Source organism: Triticum aestivum, chromosome 5B (genome assembly GCF_018294505.1).
Source record: "Triticum aestivum cultivar Chinese Spring chromosome 5B, IWGSC CS RefSeq v2.1, whole genome shotgun sequence".
NCBI lineage: Eukaryota > Viridiplantae > Streptophyta > Magnoliopsida > Poales > Poaceae > Triticum > Triticum aestivum.
In genome coordinates this window covers 699,984,636-699,997,877 of record NC_057807.1, presented here as the reverse complement: position 1 = coordinate 699,997,877, position 13,242 = coordinate 699,984,636, and positions in this window count along the sequence as shown.

Below are 13,242 nucleotides of genomic sequence, written 5' to 3'. Positions count from 1 at the left end.
GGCGTTGGGGCGACGCGGGGCGGCGACGGCGTTGGGGCGATGCGGGGCGGCAATGGCGTCGATCGGGGCGGTGCGATGATGTGACGGCGATGGTGCGGGGTGGCGCGCGGTGACGGTGTCGGGGCGGCACGTGACGTGGGCGGCGACGGGGTTGGCGATGACGGGCGCGGGCGACGGGGCAGAGACGGCGACGGGAGAATGAGGAACTGAAACGAAAATTTCACAAGAGCTACTTATGTAGACGAAGCACTGGTCCTGGTTGGTGGCTAGAACCGGGACAAATGCCCCCCCTTTAGTCCCGGTTGGTGCTACCAACCGGGACGAAAGGTCTATTTTCAGCAGCCCAAAGGGCGGGAAGCAGAGGCCTTTGGTCCCGGTTGGTATCACCAACCGGTACAAAAGGATGACATTGGTCCCGGTTGGTGGCTAGAACTGGGACAAATGCCCACCGGCGGTGTCAAAACTGGCGGATCTCGGGTAGGGGGTCCCAAGCTGTGCGTCTTAGGTTCAATGGTTACATGAACATGGGATTTTACCCAGCTTCGGGCTCTCTTGATGAGAGAACACCCTACATGCTGCTTGATTGACTTTAATGAGTATAGGGGTTACAAGAGTTGATCTACCTCGAGATCATATGTTGTGTTCTAAACCCTAGAGTTATGATGAGTAATGTCATAATCATCTATCGACTAGCCTAGCCTCGGTTTATATAATGTACCAGAGGCCTAGGATAACAAGAGTCCTAGCTGAATACGCCGGTGGGGAGGAGTCCTTGTCTTGATCACCAAGTCTTGTAGAATCTTCCTTGTGTATACTTCGACTGTCCGAACTGGCCCATGAGTAAGTCATGGGGGTCCTCGGCCCAATCCAACTGATCGGGAGACTACGTGGTGAGTACCCCGTAGTCCAGGACACCGTCAGTAGCCCCCTAAACCGGTATTCAAGTTGGGGACGCTCCTCGATTTTTCCGAACCGTTCTTCATCTTCGGTCGTCAGTCTTGAAAACTGGTTCAACAAATCTTCTCATCTTCGATCTTGAGGATCACCGAAGTAAATCCGAAGAGTTTACACGTCGCGTATCCGAGGAGCCCCTTTAAGTTGTCGGCCTTTATCAATGCCCTATTTTTTTTATGCCACACTTCGGGTTTGAAGTTGTTCCCGGGCGGTGGTGTCCTCTTGCATCCGAGCTCCAACGCCAAACTGCATTTGAGGTATCTTTTGCAGCCGAGCACCAACGCCGGACTGTATCCAAGCTCCAACGCCGGATTGTATCCGAGGTGTCATAGATCACCTTGGATTGAGGAAGTTTAAAGGAGGTTAGCCGAGCTTAATGCCGGAAATACCCTCTATGGAGCCAGCCACTGGCCCCCGAGCTTTATGCCGGACTGCTTCCGAGGTGGTGCACCACCCCTGACTGCGGTCTGATTTTTTGATTAGTGCAATTTATTCTCTGCCGAGATATATAGCCAGTAGCCATCAAGGTGTGTGTGTCGGTTTAAAACCCAAGATGCACCTGAAGGAAAACATGAAACCGCTGATCCTAGTGGCCATTGAGACTCAGGTCGATGCGCGAAATCGGCCTGGGGATCAACTCCTAGCTCGGCAGCATACATTGGAATAGAAACGCGGTGTAATATATTAGAGATAATAGTGATCGGCGAACGGGCCCTTGAGAGAGGGTCTTGAGAAGTTGCCGTAGTATATTAGCTTGATGCCGGATAGGTCCATATGGTACCTATTGTTTTCTGAAAACGCGCTTGCGCATAGTTCGGTCAAGCCAAACCCTAAGCACTTTGAATTTTCTGCATTGAACAGGCAATGCAGTAGCCCCTGAGACACTCGTCAGGTGGCAACACTAGATCAGGGGATCGATGTGCCACTTTAATATTTATAAATAATGAGCGCCAAGCCCAGTAGCCCCCAAGCCTTAATGCGGGCACGGGTGGCCGAATGAAGGATCGATATCCATAGTAAAATCACAAATTATGTGTAATGACTGTATGTATCCAAGTACTTTACATCATTAATGCTCGGATCTACATTGTACAAAACTTTGTTGACCGACCATCGGCTTCAACCTCTTTGGCTAGTAGCCGAGGAGTGTTTTCCTACTTTATAAAGCCGTTATAAGGGCAAAGATTTATGGAAAACAAGGCAATCCAGCCATACGGTTTTATAAACAAAGGTACACGAAGAGATATGTTATATTACGTAATGTAAGAAACATCTTCCAACGAAAATAGTCCCGCTATCGGTTCCTTTCTTTGGATCGTCATGCTTATCATGATCATGAAACCTCACCTCCGGTCAATGTGGGAGGAAAATATTGAGGATTTAGTTTGGGGAAAGATCCCGAACTCTATTTTATTAATGAACCACAATTTTCACTTCCGTCGTTGCCGACCAATGTGATCCTTTAAGATTGCTAGCTTTTGGCTTCACCCAGTCTAAGGTACTTACTCGGATGACCCGGTAGTAACAATCACAGAGGTGCCCCCTTTACCACCTAGCCTAACAATCGGGAACGTAGGGGTAAGCATAGGAGCCAGGCAACCCAGCTTGGCCAAAATCTTATGTCAAATTGATGCATATTTATGGCTTTATAATGATGATTATGGAAGGCGACCCTTGCATATTAAATACAAATGCCGATGATATGTTTATTTTGACTCCGTTGCGACCGTTTATCAGTTGAAAGTGGCACATCATCGGCTTCTACTCCTTTGTAGATACTACACAATGTTTTTTCCGCAATAACAACATAACCCTTAGCCGACGTCTCGGTGCCCAAAGGCGGTTGTGTTAGCGGAAACGAGGCAATCAGATATGCGGGCTTTGTAACTTTCACTCAGTCATAGGAGCTTTAAACTGTGGAAGCTAGCTATGAGCCCTCGGTGAGTGTTCAGTGATACGTCTCCATCGTATCTATAATTTTTGATTGTTCCATTCCAATATTCTTCAACTTTCATATACTTTTGGCAAATTTGTATACTATTTTTGGGACTAACATATTGATCCAGTGCCCAGTGCCAGTTCCTGTCTGTTGCATGTTTTATGTTTCGCAGAAAACCAATATCAAACAGAATCCAAACGTGATAAAAATGGACGGGAATTATTTTGGAATATTTGGGATTTTTCGGAGGAAGAAACAATGCGAAAAGGTGTCCGGTGTGGCCACGAGATAGGGGGGCGCGCCCTCCCCCCTGGGCATGCCCTGGACTCGCGTGGGCCACCCGTAAGGTGGTTGATGCCCTTCTTTTGCCGCAAGAAAGCTAATTTTACGAGAAAAATCTGGGCGAATGATTCACCCCAGTCGGAGTTATGGATCTCCACATATAAAGGAAACAGTGAAGGGACAGAAAGAGAGAACGCAGAAACAGAGAGATAGATCCAATCTCGGAGGGGCTCTCGCCCCTCCCAAGCCATGGGAGCCAAGGACCAGACCGGAAACCCTTCTCCCATCTAGGGAGGAGGTCAAGGAAGAAGAAGAAGAAGGGGGCCTCTCTCCCCCTTGCTTCCGGTGGCGCCGGAGCGCTGCCGGGGGCCATCATCATCAACACGATCTTCACCAACACCTCCATCATCTTCACCAATATCTCCATCACCTTCCCCCATCTATATCCAGCGGTCCACTCTCCCGCAACCCGCTGTACCCTCTACTTGAACATGGTGCTTTATGCTTCATATTATTATCCAATGATGTGTTGCCATCCTATGATGTCTGAGTAGATTTTCGTTGTCCTATTGGTGGTTGATGAATTGCTATGATTGATTTAATTTGCTTGTGGTTATGTTGCTGTCCTATTGTGTGCTCCGTGTCGCGCAAGCGTGAGGGATTCCTGCTGTAGGGTGTTGCAATACGTTCATGATTCGCTTATAGTGGGTTGCGTGAGTGACTGAAACACAAACCCAAGTAAGGGGATTGTTGCGTATGGGATAAAAGGGGACTTGTTGCTTTAATGCTATGGTTGGGTTTTACCTTAATGAATCTTTAGTAGTTGCGGACGCTTGCTAGAGTTCCAATCATAAGTGCATATGATCCAAGAAGAGAAAGTATGTTAGCTTATGCCTCTCCCACATAAAACTTGCTATCGGTCTAGTAACGTAGTCAATTGCTTAGGGACACTTTCACAACTCCTACCACCACTTTTCCACACTCGCTATATTTACTTTATTGCTTCTTTGTCTAAACAGCCCCTAGTTTTGATTTACGTGTTCTTTATTATCTTGCAAACCTATCCAACAACACCTTCAAAGTACTTCTAATTTCATACTTGTTCTAGGTAAAGTGAACGTCAAGCGTGCGTAGAGTCGTATCAATGGCTGATAGGACTTGAGAGAGTATTTGTTCTACCTTTAGCTCCTCGTTGGGTTCGACACTCTTACTTATCGAAAGAGGATACAACTATCCCGTATACTTGCCGGTTATCAAAACCTTTTTCTGGCGCCGTTGCCGGGGAGTCATAGCGTGGGGTGAATATTCTCATGTGTACTTGTTTGCTTTATCACTAAGTAATTTTTATTTGCTGTTCTTAGTTGTTTTCTATCTTTAGCTATGGGTAGGAAACGCAAAATACCAAAAAAATTAGTTGTACCTACTAAACCAGTGGTTGAAGAACCTCTCAAAATCTATCACACTCCTGAAGCTTTTTACTTGGATCATCTTCGATCCCTTTGTGCTCGTGCTGAAACCCCCACTAGTTTAGTTGAGGGCAAATCTTTAGATGAGCATGCTTGTTTTGTGCGACACCGTATATGTGAAAAAGGGAAACTATTATGGGATCACATTCAATGTTTGCAATGCTATGCTTGGAATTTATGTGAAATATATGAGTTTAGTTGTTGTTCTGAAGACCCTAAGAAACACCTACCCTATCAATGCTTGTTTAGTGATAATGGAATCGTATCTTCATATACTAAGGGTGTTTACAATTACTATGATGTTCAACAAATTGAAGAATTTGTTGCTTTTAAAGGTGCTTATGAGATTGCCTCTTTGATTGAAAAGTATGATGCAACTCTTTAGAAATCTGAAAATTTTGCCATATTTCAATATTGTTATGATAATTATGCTTCTAATGCCTATGTTAAACCATATACTGAGGACTTCTCCGCTGTCCAAGAAGAGATTAATATTTTGCAGGAAGCTATGTAAGAAGAAATTGATGAAACTGTGAGCTCATTGGATGAAAAAGGTGATGAGGAGAGCGAAGAACAAAAGGAGGAAGAGCGGTTTGATCACCCATGCCCACCTTCTAATGATAGTAACTCTTCAAATCATACATTGTTTAATTCCCCTTTGTGGTTACCGAAGGATGATTGCTATGATGATTACTATGATGATTGCTATGATGATTGTTATGATCCCATTGATTCTCTTGAAATATCCCTTTTTGATGATGCTTGCTATGCTTGTGGCCATCATGCCAATATGAATTATGATTATGGAGATGAACTTGCTATAGTTCCTTATGTTAAACATGAAATTGTTGCTATTGCACCCACGCATGATAGTCCTATTATCTTTTTGAATTCTCCAAACTACACTATATTGGAGAAGTTTGTGCTTATTATGGATTAAATTGATGGGTTGCCTTTTGCCATTGCACATGATGATCTTGATAGATATAATATGCATGTACTAGCTGCTCCTACTTGCAATTATTATGATAGAGGAACTACATCTCCGCCTCTCTATGTTTCCAACACGATAGACTTGCAAGAAACTGTTTATACTATGCATTGGCCTTTACTATGTGTGCATGAATTGTTGTTTTATGACATGCCGATGCATAGGAAGAGGGTTAGACTTTGTTGTTGCATGATATATGTTACTTTGTGTTCATTTCTAAATTACAAATCATTGTTAATTAAAATTGGATATACCTTGGGATCTGGGTGGATCCATTACTTGAGCACTATATGCCTAGCTTAATGGATTTAAAGAAAGCGCTGCTAGGGAGACAACCCGGAAGTTTGAGAGAGTCATTTATTTCTGTTGAGTGCTTTCATATAGTCTAAAAACAAAAAACTAAAGAGGGGAACCTAAAAACTTTTCAAAAAGGAAAGTGAAAGTGAGAAACACAAGCATGGTTGAAGTGGGAGCTAGCCTTGAACTTTGTTCATGCTCACTGAAACTTTGTGAATCTTGATTACAGAAAATTTTCATCAAAAATAATTGTCCCCTTGTACAATTCCATTGTATTATAAAAATAATGTGCCAAGGTTTGCCTTTAGGATGTTTTCAATGCTTGTTGGTTTGTACGGTGCAGGACAGAAACTTTGTCTGTAGTGCACAATTTTACATTTTTAACTGGAACGTCAATTGGTTCTTATTTCTTTTGCACTGTCTTTCTGTACAACTTGTTTAGTTGTCTTAATTTTGGTAGAATTTTTGGGGTAAAATAAGTATGGTGGATGTTCAGATTGCTACAGACTATTCTGTTTTCAACAGATTCTGTTTTTGATGCATAGTTTGCCTGTCTTGATGAATCTATCAATTTGTATCAGTGGATTAAGCCATGGAAAAGCTATATTACAGTAGACACAATGCAATAACAAAATTTGAATTGGTTTGCAACTTTACTTAGAGTGGTGATTTTCTTTATTATACTAACGGATCTTACCGAGTTTTTTGTTGAAGTTTTGTGTGGATGAAGTGTCTAATCGAGGAGGCCTCGATATGAGGAAAAGTAAGAGAGGCAAGAGCTCAAGCTTGGGGATGCCCGAGGCACCCCAAGTGAATATTCAAGGAGACTCAAATGTCTAAGCTTGGGGATTCCCCGGAAGGCATCCCCTCTTTCTTCAACAAGTATCGGTATGTTTTCGAATTCGTTTCGTTCATGCATTATGTGCAAGTCTTGGAGCATGTTTTGCATTTAGTTTTCATTTTTCTGTTATGCACCATGCTGGTATGTGATAGTCCTTGGTTGATTTATATAATGCTCATTGCACTTCACTTAAATCTTTTGAGTATGGCTTTATAGAATGCTTCTTGTGCTTCACTTATATCATTTGAAGTCTGGATTGCCTGTTTCTCTTCACATAGAAAACCACCATTTGTAGAATGCTCTTTTGCTTCACTTATATTTGTTAGAGCGTGGGCATATCTTTTGTAGAAAGAATTAAACTCTCTTGCTTCACTTACATCTATTTAGAGAGATGACAGGAATTGGTCATTCACATGGTTAGTCATAAAATCCTACATAAACTTGTAGATCACTGAATGTGATATGTTTGATTCCTTGCAATAGTTTTGCGATATAAAGGTGGTGATATTAGAGTCATGCTAGTTGAGTAATTGTGAAATTGAGAAATACTTGTGTTCAGGTTTGCAAGTCTCGTAGCATGCACGTATGTTGAACCGTTATGTAACGAAGTTGGAGCATGAGGTGCTCTTTGATTGTCTTCCTTATGAGTGGCAGTCGGGGACGAGCGATGGTCTTTTCCTACCAATCTATCCCTCTAGGGACATGCGTAGTAGTACTTTGCTTCGAGGGCTAAGTAGACTTTTGCAATAAGTATATGAGTTCTTTATGACTAATGTGAGTCCATGGATATATGCACACTCACCCTTCCACATTGCTAGCCTCTATTGTGCCACGTAACTTTCGCCGGTATCATGAACCCATTATTTACCTTCCTCAAAACAGCCACCATACCTACCTATTATGGCATTTCCATAGCCATTCCGAGATATATTGCCATGCAACTTTCCACTGACCTGTTATTATGACACGTTCCATCATTGTCATATTGCTTTGCATGATCGTAAGATAGCTAGCATGATGTTTTCATGGCTTGTCCGTTTTTTGATATCATTGCTTTACTAGATCATTGGACATCCCGGTACACCGCCGGAAGCATTCATATAGAGTCATATCTTTGAGTTGTAATATTGAGTTGTAAGTAAATAAAAGTGTGATGATCATCATTATTAGAGCATTACCCCAGTGAGGAAAGGATGATGGAGACTATGATTCCCCCATAAGTCGGGATGAGACTCCGGACTTTATGAAAAATAAAAGAGGCCAAAGAAGCCTAAATAAAAACAGGCCAAAGAAGCCCACCAAAAAGAAAGAAAAAAATGAAAAATAAAAGAAAGAAATGAGAGAAAAAGAGAGAAGGGGCAGTGTTACTATCCTTTTACCACACTTGTGCTTCAGAGTAGCACCATGGTCTTCATAGAGAGAGTCTCCTATGCTTTCACTTTCATATACTAGTGGGAATTTTCATTATAGAACTTGGCTTGTATATTCCGATGATGGGCTTCCTCAAACGCCCGAGGTCTTCATGAGCAAGCAAGTTGGATGCACACCCACTTAGTTTCCATTTTGAGCTTTCATACACTTATAGCTCTTAGTGCATCCTTTGCATGGCAATCCCTACTCACTCACATTGATATCTATTGATGGGCATCTCCATAGCCCGTTGATACGCCTAGTTGGTGTGAGACTATGTTCTCCCTTTTTGTCCTCACATCCACCACCATATATCACCGTAGTGCTATGTTCATGGCTTGCGCTCATATATTGCGTAAGAGTTGAAAAATCTGAAGCGCGTTAAAAAGTATGAACCAATTGCTCAGCTCGTCATCGGGGTTGTGCATGATGGGAGCATTTTGTGTGACGAAGATGGAGCATAGCCAGACTATATGATTTTGTAGGGATGAGCTTTCTTTGGCTATGTTATTTCGATAAGACATAATTGCTTGGTCGGTATGCTTGAAGTATTATTGTTTTTATGTCAAACGATAGACTATTGCTTTGAATCACTCGTATCTTAATATTCATGCCATGATTAGACACATGATCAAGATTATGCTAGGTAGCATTCCACATCAAAAATTATCTTTTTTATCATTTACCTACTCGAAGACGAGCATGAATTATGCTTGGGGATGCTGATACGTCTCCCACGTATCTATAATTTTTGATTGTTCCATGCCAATATTCTTCAACTTTCATATACTTTTGGCAACTTTTTATACTATTTTTGGGGCTAACATATTGATCCAGTGCCTAGTGCCAGTTCCTGTCTATTGCATGTTTTATGTTTCGCAGAAAACCAATATCAAACAGAGTCCAAACGGGATAAAAACGGACGGAGAATTATTTTGGAATAGTTGGGATTTTCCGGAGGAAGAATCAACGCAAAATGGTGTCCGAGGTGGCCACAAGACAGGGGGGCGCGCCCTCCCCCCCTTGGGCGTGCCCTGGACTCTCGTGGGACACCCGTAAGGCGGTTGATGCCCTTCTTTTGCCGCAAGAAAGCGAATTTTACGAGAAAAATCTGGGCGAAAGATTCACCCCTATCGGAGTTACGGATCTCCAGATATAAAGGAAACGGTGAAGGGACAGATAGAGAGAACGCAGAAACAGAGAGATAGATCCAATCTCGGAGGGGCTCTTGCCCCTCCCAAGCCATGGGTGCTAAGGACTAGACGGGAAACCCTTCTCCCATCTAGGGAGGAGGTCAAGGAAGAAGAAGAAGAAGGGGGCCTCTCTCCCCCTTGCTTTCGGTGGCGCCGGAGCGCTCCCGGGGGCCACCATCATCAACGCGATCTTCACCAACACCTCCATCATCTTCTCCAACATCTCCATCACCTTCCCCCATCTATATCCAGCGGTCCACTTTCCCGCAACCCGCTGTACCCTCTACTTGAACATGGTGCTTTATGCTTCATATTATTATCCAACGATGTGTTGCCATCCTATGATGTCTGAGTAGATTTCCGTTGTCCTATTGGTGGTTGATGAATTGCTATGATTGATTTAATTTGCTTGTGGTTATGTTGCTGTCCTATTGTGCCCTCTGTGTTGCGCAAGCGTGAGGGATTTCCGTTGTAGGGTGATGCAATACATTCATGATTCACTTATAGTGGGTTGCGGGAGTGACTGAAACACAAACCAAGTAAGGGAAATGTTGTGTATGGGATAAAAGGGGACTTGATGCTTTAATGCTATGGTTGGGTTTTACCTTAATGAATATTTAGTAGTTGCGGATGCTTGCTAGAGTTCCAATCATAAGTGCATATGATCCAAGAAGAGAAAGTATGTTAGATTATGCCTCTCCCACATAAGAAGTGAAGTAAATAATGAAAGAGATATGGCCTGAGGATCGAGGTCAATGGCAATGCAGGGCGTCGGCATGATGTGGTAAAGGCGTGGCAAAGCCCTAATTCATAGGTCGGTCCGAGTTCCGGATACATCGTTCGCTAAACTATGTACAGAAACTGTCCGAACCACCACGCGACCGTTGTTAATGCGGCCACCATTTGACAGACCTGTGTATAGATGATGGAACGAAGAAGAGTAATAATTCCTTGGAAAAAATAAGTCCAAACAAGCAAAAATTGCTAGGATTAATAGGACCTGGTTTATTTGTTGTAGCGGTACGAAGAAAGGTTACTCCCAAATTTGGGACTCGATCTGCACACCCATTGCCTGATGGGTGATGAAGTGAAGGCATGGCGATGCTGGCAATGGTTGGCTAGCCGAGGCAAAGCCCGTGGTCCAGCTAACGTGATGAAGCTGGTCGGCTGGTGACGCCGAGGTCTCCGAAGTAAGTTGACAAAGAGATGGCGAAGCCCTCGGCCTAGCCGAGGTGACGGAGCAGGTCGATAAGGAGATGTTGCAACTGCCAAGTCAGCCGAGGTGTTGAAGTAGTTCGGCGTGATGGACATCGGCTCGATGAAGCAACGGTTCGGCCATGCCGATACAGGTCGTAACTTGTGACGTGGTCAATGCTAGCTTGATGAAGTGACCACGCGGTGATGCCGGTGTGCCCGCTCCGTGTTATCCGTGGGGCGGCGATATTGGTGACGATTTATCCTTCGCGATGCTGAACTATTGTTCGGCCGGCCGAGGTGATGATCCGAAGAAGTTAAGCTCGGCTGAACAAAGCGATGACGTGTGTAGCGCAGGTCGTCCGCCGTGGAGTGATGTTGTCGGGCCGGTTTGACACCGACGCGATGGTGAAGATCGTATTGTTAAAATACTTCTAATATTAATGAGATGTGTTTGAAAATAAAACACAATACCCCATGTTGGGGATATTACCACCGGGCGTGAACCGGCCTACATGGGCCGGGTTAACTTCAGTAGTAGTATAAGCAGATGAAGGCCCAAAGGCCTGTAGTCGGTTTAGAACCTGTAGCCGTAAACCGGCTTGATATGTAAACTTGTATTGTAAGTTAGGAATAGAGAGATACCAACCGGTATACGAGTATGAACCGGTTGGGACTCTATGGACCGACGGGCGTCACCCGTGTATATAAGGGGACGGCCCGGCGGCGGTTCAGGACAGACAACAACAACTCGAGCCTAGGAGAAGCTTGTTTGCTCCCTAGCCATCGAAACCACATCAATTCCATCACAACTAGACGTAGGCTTTTACCTTCATCGAAGGGGCCGAACTAGTATAAACCCTCGTGTCTTTGTGTCCGCTTTAACCCCTTCAAGTTAACCCGTAGCGATGGCTCCACGACTAAGTCCTTTCACTAGGACATCTGTCGTGACAAATCCACGACAGTTGGCGCCCACCGTGGGGCTATCGCACGATGGTTTGATGATCTTGGAGGGCAAGCTCAAAGGACTCGAAGGCTATGCTATGGGCCGGATGACCAAGAGTCGAGGCGGCAAGCTCTACATCGATGATTCAGGATGGGGTCCCGAAGCCAGCTCGATCGAGTACTGATACCGGGTCCCCTTTGGTGGCATACACGTTTTCATCAGCAAGTTTGGTGAGCCTTGGCCTGAGCCGGACATCTGCACTGACCTCGTCGAGACGGCTCAGCGTGCGAGATCTACCCAGGTTAAACTGGCCGTGAAGCGTGCCTTCGTTGGAGTCATCCACGGAGGAGAGCATGAGGACGAGTCAGAATACGGTAGCGAGACCGTCGTCTATTCCGGCGACGAGTCCTCGACCGGAGAGACTGAATCACTGTACCAGTTGCAAGACAACCAGATTAGGGGCTGTTCCGATGGCGACAGTATTCCGGACCCCCCAGATCAGATCAACCGGGTTGGAATATTCATGGCCGGCACACAGGCGATGAATCACTCTTCGACCGCAGCAGCATTGCTCTCCGGATCAGCGGCGGCAGCAGCAGCAGGGGCGGGAGGCCTTGTGCGCCCACCAGTTCAAGTTCTGTCTGACCTATTGGACGTGCTAGCGGTACTCATGGCCGAGGCCAATCCGGCGGATCAGGAGGCCCATATGCGGAGGTTGCAAAGGTGAGAGAGCAGATCGTGCAGGCCAAAGCCGACCTGGCGGCAAAGAGAGACCAGATGGCCGCAGAGCGGGCCGCTTTAGACGCCCAGGCCTATAAGCTCATGCTCGACCAGAGCGCATCACAGGAGGTCTTGAAGCGGAAGCACAGGTCACGCCTGCCGTTAGGGTTTGACCCTCGAAATCTCTTTTATACTCCGGGAGCGGGAACCAGTAATCCGCCAGGGCACCAGGAGGTAAACCGGGTCGAGGCACCAGCGCCAGGAGCGACAGTCCAACCCTGCATGATGGAACCTCCTCGGCAGAACATTGTGATTCCTCCACCGGTCCAGACACCTCTGGGTCATTATTCAAATCCTATGGACAATCTTGTCGCAGCTTCTGCACGATTATAAGCTATCCCGGTCGAAGGAGACTCTCCACAGGTAATAGAGACGCGCCGGGTTAAGGAACTTCTCCGAACCGCTTTGATTCAGCAGGAAGAGTATTCATACAGACGTGACCGGATTCATTCCACACCTCGTCAAAGCTGGAGCTACAGTAGGCGCATGGATGAACCTGCCGTATCAAGCAACGCGCGGAACCGTGAAGCGGCCCGGGGCAATAGCCCGTCAGGTGGTGTTCGCGATGCTCAGGATGTAGTGGACCGGGCCCGGGCACGAAGGGAGGCCGAGTTAGCAGCACCGAACGAGGCGGATCAGCTTACACCGGTTCATCCCACCACCTCTGCCGGGCCAGGAGTTGCATCTAGCTTGGGAGTGCCCTGTTTAGTCCCCGCTTTACGCAATGTGCGCCTGCCCAAAGACTTCAAGGGTCCGCGCAAGGTGCCGAATTACACCGCTGATTTATCTCCAGAAGCATGGGTAGAGAGTTATGAGATGGCCATGGAGATGCTGGATGTGAAGGAAACCGCATGTGCAAAGTACTTCACCATGATGCTTGAAGGCACGGCCCGTACTTGGTTGAAAAGCCTGCGGCCTAATTCTATCAGTTCATGGGCCCAGTTGCGGG